The sequence below is a fragment of the Talpa occidentalis genome, unplaced genomic scaffold (genome assembly GCF_014898055.3).
Source record: "Talpa occidentalis isolate TD23 unplaced genomic scaffold, MPIMG_talOcc4v2.1 talOcc4.4, whole genome shotgun sequence".
Lineage (NCBI taxonomy): Eukaryota > Metazoa > Chordata > Mammalia > Eulipotyphla > Talpidae > Talpa > Talpa occidentalis.
The window spans coordinates 33,699,618-33,705,603 of NW_023604295.1; the positions used below are offsets into that span (position 1 = coordinate 33,699,618).

Sequence of the window (5,986 nt, forward strand, 5' to 3'; positions counted from 1 at the left end):
CAGTTTGGAAACTTCTGTAGAATCACAGCATGGAATATTTGCACTTTTGAGGAGGTTCCTTAATAACCCAGTCCTCTCTTATCATTTGGAGAGTGTTACAAAGGACAAACTAGATGCTTTGCAAGGAGTTCCCAGTGGGGAAGAACGGAGAGCAATCCTTGGTCTGGAGCTTTTCACAAAAACAGGGAAAATGAGTAGACGATGCTTGTGTGGCTTCTCTCTCCTGAGTTCTAGGTGATTCTGGGGGCCACAGTCATAGATGAAGAGCGTTAGATGGAGAAGTGCAGGCCGGGAGGTCAGTCACAGCCCCAGGGAAAACTTCTGGGTTTGTTTTGAATGTGTTGTTGAGGACGGTGCTTTTCACACACCTCTCTAATGAAGACCCATAGGAGAGGTTTTGCTTTGGACTCAGTATTGGGAGTGGTGCTCTACCTGGCAATCTTGTTTGTTTTTGCTGTGCGGACACTGAGAACATTCTATTTCCTTCCTTCCTTCCTTCTTTCCCTCCCCCCTGCCTTCCCTTGCTCCCTTCTCTCTCTCTCTTTCCTTTTTTCTCATTTGGGTGGCTTCAAGGGTAGAGCTCATTTGGAATTTACTTGTGCCTGAATTCCAGTTCTGGATCCATCTTACAGTTCTACACTTTCATACCTTTTCTCTTTGTTTTTACTGATTTAAAGGTTATTAGTATGAAATTCTCAAATGCATTTAGAAGTACAGAAATACACTTAAGACTTCTGATAAACCTCTCCAGTCTAAAGTTGTCAAGATTTTGCCACAATTGCACCACTGATTACTTCTATTTCTTACTCAAGTCTGGAGAATTTTAAATCAAGTCTTAAATATGCCTTTCACCCTTTGGGATATCTACTTTGGGATAATATCTAAAAATTTTGGGTAAGTTCTCAAAAATCCATGATGATTTCACATCTAACAAAATTATGAATAGTTCCTCAGAATCATCTAACTGGGTGCGGAGTCAGGTTTCTGACGTTATCTCAAATAGGTCTTTTTTTTTTTTTTTTTTTTTTTTAGAGAAGTCTGTGCCTTTACTGGTCATGCAGTCTATTTGAGGGGGATGAAGCGGGAGGAGTGGGTGGCCCCAATGCCTGGCCGGCCGTGTTTGACAGGCTTGTAGGTGATGGAGAACTCGCCCAGGTAGTGGCCAATCATCTCAGGCTTAATCTCCACCTGATTGAAGGTCTTGCCATTGTAGACGCCCACCATGCTGCCCACCATCTCAGGCAGGATGATCATGTCTCACAAGTATGTCTTCACCACCTCTGGCTTCTCCATGGGTGGCGCCTCCTTCTTGGCCTTGCGCAAGCGCTTCAGAAGAGAATGCTGCTTCCTACGCAAGCCCGGGTTCAGACGCCGCCGCTGCCGGGAGCTGTACAGCTGCATCAGCTGCTCGCATCCCGTCGCCTCTTCAGAAAGAAAGGTCAAATAGGTCTTTTTTAAAAAAATATTTATTTATTTATGCATGTAAGAACTGGGATACAGACCAGAGGTGTGTGGGACTGAGAGGATCACCATAGACAGAGCCGGGAGCAGAACAGGCAGACTGACTGAAATACACTGCTGAGGGGAGCAGCGGGCGTGGCAGGAGAGGTCTGTGCACCATGTGGGACCCTTGCCAGCTGGCCGGGATTGAACCCGCGCTGCAGAGGCTGCAGACAGCTGCACAGTGCGGCACTCAATCGCCTGTGTCACAAGGGGAGGCCCGAGATGTGATTTTTTGATGTGATTATTCCATGGTTTCTGTGGGTGTAATTTCTGTCATGTTATATCAGGAGGCACATCCTCTCTGGTGGGCTTTCTTTTCATGACCAATCAGTGGATCGACCTGATCCAGACACTGTAAAGCTGTTCACAACATTTTCAACTAATGATTTTTACTGACTTAGATGATTTATACTTTTGTTTCTGTCATTAGTTTATAAAAACTTGCAAAACAGTGATAAGCTGATTCCATTATTTCTTTTACTTTTATAAGCTGTATTTTTTCCTTAAAGAATAACTTCCCCTCGACTATTTGGCTGCCATAAAATTATGGCTCATATAGGAAAGCCAGCATAAATTCTTGATTTTTTCTTATCTGTTTTTGAAAAAAATTGATGCTCTAACATTTATTTAAAATGTCACTATGAATTCATGAATTTTTAGAAACACATTTGATGCACTTCAGTCAGTTGTACTCATTCTTCTTTTTGATGATCCAATTGTTTCATGTTGGACCTGGGAAATATTCTTCAAGTGAGTTGTTTCTGTTTTCAGTCTGTTGATATGATCAGAGGAGACTTTGCTATATACACAACGAGAGACCCGAGCCTCACTTGTATACATTTCTTCCTTAGATCTGAAACTGTTGTTTCTCAGGGAATTCTGATTGCAGGAAAAGGCTTAGAGACTGCAGTTTGGGTGCTTGGGATGATCATTGAAGCTACAATGAAGATTTGTTCCAGATTTGTGCAGTGGACAAAATTAAGAAGTTGATCATTTACTTTTTTTTAAAGATTTATTCATTTATGCATACAACAGCTGGGGTACAGGCCAGAGATACAGGTGGTGGGGGCTGGGAGAGGATTCACCAGAGACAGAGTGGGGAACAGAACAGGCAGACTGATGGAAGTACACTGCTAGGGGGAGCAACCAGCGAGTCAGGAGGGGTCTGCTGAGCCATGTGGGTTGCTCCCTGGCTGGCTGGGGATCAAATTCATGCTGCAGAGGCTGCAGATTGCTTCATAGTGTGTTGCTTAACCCCTTGTGCCACCAGGAAGGCACCAGAAGTTGATCATTTCTACTGGAAGTAATAACACATCATGATATTACTTTTCAATTCAAATTTCAGATTGTAGAACATTTTTATTTACTTTCTTGGATTTTTATGTATTTCTAATTATTGTCCTGGAAATCTTGACTCCACATGATATTTATCATTAATACAAGGATAAATACAATGTGTTATTTGCCTTATCTTGCTTTCTCTCTCTCTCTTCTGTTTAATCTCAATCCAAAATTAAAATACTGACACTGTGATTTCTTAAAATAATTTAGCTTTTGGGGCCTCCCTGGTGGTGCAGGGGTTAAAGTCTCAGTGCTCTCCAGCTATCACCAGACACTCCCACATGAGTTCGATCCAGGCCAGGGAGCTAACCTACATGGCACAGCAGAGCTCTCCTGTCTTACTTACCAATTGCTCCCCTCAGCAGCGTATTTCAGTAGATCTGCCTGTTCTCATGCCCCCTCTGTCTTCTGGTGAATCCTTTCACACACATCCCCACACCCTTATATGCACAAATAAATAAAAATAAAATCTTTTAAAAAATTTAACTTTTTAGCTTGGTTTCCTTACCTGACCTCCTTTTGATATATAGGAAATCCTGTATTAATATTAATTTAATATCAAATAAATATGTTTTCAAACACTGAAATTATTCTCTGAGTAATCTAGCCACAAATTTCATAAATTTAGTGTCATTTGTCTTTTTTTGTCTTGAAGAATCTGTGGAAAACTCAGTTTTATTTTATATTTATGTAAAATATATATGTTTTTAGATCCAACTAAAAACAATACAGCAAAATGCATTTTGAATCATCTCTCTATCTGTTCTCTTTTCCTTTAATTGACTTTATTTTTTAAATTTATCCTATTTATTTTTAATATATGTAAACATTTATATCTCATTCTTAGATCAAAGACAGCAATCTCTATATATAGTTCTATTTCTTGGTATTTCCTTTCCTTTCTTTCTTTTTAATGTTAAGACTATATCCTGGAGATTAACACATAACAACGTATAGAGACAATCCTCTTTTATTTGGTTCAGTTCCAGAGCTCTGCATACTCTACTGATAAGCCTTTGGTAATTTTTAGACTTTGGCTACTGTAGATTACACTGTAATGACCAGACTTTTATGTACACCATTTCTTATTATTGCCAAAGTATCTTAGGCATAGATTTCTAAACATGAAATTGCTGGCTTGTAGAAAAATACTTACATTTTATTAAAATTTTTATTATTAAAAATATAGAACAAGTTATATTTTCTACATCTTTGAAAGCTAGTTAAATTTTTTTCATAAATTAATTTTTATTTTCACTATTATTATAATGATTTAGAGGCACTAAATTAATTCATGAACATAACTGTCATTTTTAGAAATAAGGCTCTGTTGTGAAAATTAATTTTAATAAGAGATTATCCATTTATTGTCCTATCCCCTGACCCACCAAAATGAATACCATGATACCAAGATCAACTTACTCTCCTCCATGGTTTCCCCATTTTTTGTAACCCAAACCTGTGATTGCCACACCAGATTTTAGTCTTGTGAGAATAGGCCAGGGAGGATTTCATGGCAGAGAAAAATGAATGACCTAGGAGAGAGGTGAGAAAAGTGAGGCCACAGAGGCTGGAGGTGGGCAAGATGGAAAGGTGGATGTAGAATAAGAGGTGCTGGAGGACCCAAAAAGTGAAAAGTAGAGGGGAAGTAACAGGAATGTGAGAGATGTGGGTGCAGCTTGAGGATCTGATCACTTTTGTCTTCTTTTGGAAAAGCAAGTAAATGATATTTCTCTACATTGCTGTTTTCATCTTGAACATAATGCCATGTAGAGGTGGACCCGTGTGATTTTCAGGAAAATGAAGAATTTAGAAGTGCATAAAATCTAAGAAGATAAATAAAATATAATGTGAAACTGGAATAGGGAATATAAATATAAGTTCACGATGAATTAGCATTTCCAATAAAAATTGTGAACTTCCTAACTTAACATTGTCTTCATAATATAATCACCAAATGAGCTTATAGATAATACTAGATTGAGACTTCAGTCAGCTGGCAGTGTGAAATCAGTGATGTGTGAATGAATATTTATGTACCAGGTTAAACATTCATGCCCACCTACCCACAACGCAGGTGTGTTTCTTTCTGATTATAAGCAGATCTGTAAGACAAATTCAAGTCATACTTACATACATATGCTTAAATCTAGGTCTTCTGAAATGAAACTCTCATCACTGGCAAAACAACAACACAGCAATGGAAAATAAAGCCTGACTCTCAGCACAGCCAATGCATTAGCTCAACAGAAAAGGCCAGGTTGTCAAAGCACTGGCAAGCGTAGCTGCATCTAAGGAGAAACTCAGGTCAGGTTGCCCACGGTCAAAGTCCCAGGAGCACTCACACCTGCCTGCACAAGATTCTTTCAAGGGAAAGCAGCCTGCTGGGCTGGTCCCTGGTGGCCTTGTGGGCTGACTGGAAAACCATTCCCTGAGGAAGTGTTTTGTAATCCTATATTTAGTTGATCTCAATCCCTGGAAAACCTGGACCTTAGTTCAGAGTCTTTCCTCCAGAGAGGATTTAAACTTGCATCTGCAGTAACCTGGGCAAATCAGAGTCCCCTGCTTTCACCCTTTTTCTTGTTCAGCTCTAATCTGGGAATCTGAGTTGATGTATTTCTTTCTCTGGCCAAATTTAGAACTGGGTTATTGTGCTAACATTGACATTTACCCTGAAGACAACTTCCTCCTTTTTTGTCCAAAACTAGATTCAGCACAAGGTATTAAAAGAAAATGTAGGGCCTCCCTGGTGGTGCAAGGGGTTAAGATGCAACCTATGAAACTGTCCACAGCCACTGCAGCACGAGTTCGATCCCCAGACCGGCCAGCAGACATGACCTATCCCCAGACATTGCACAGCAGACCTCTCCTGTCTTGCCCACTGCTCCCCTCAGCAGTGTACTTCAGTTAGTCTGCCTGTTCTGCTCCCCACTCTGTCTCTGGTGAATCCTCTAAGCCCCCCACCACACCTCTGGTCTGTATCCCAGCTCTTGTGTGCTAAATAAATAAATCTTTAAAAAAGAATGTAAAGTTTCTGTATATTGTATTTATCTCATTCATCCTCACAAGTGCCCCGAGAGGTGGGAGTCTTTATTCCTGTCCCGCCCCAACCCTCCAAAACAGCCAAGGGATGAGGAAACAA

The 5,986-nt window shown here is 40.2% G+C and overlaps 1 pseudogene; it reads right to left on the reverse strand.

Annotated features, from left to right (window-relative positions):
* Window positions 1-1,012: 1,012 nt before the first annotated feature.
* On the reverse strand, window positions 1,013-4,276 carry LOC119258085 (40S ribosomal protein S15-like; annotated as a pseudogene).
* Between the last annotated feature and the right edge of the window lie 1,710 nt (window positions 4,277-5,986).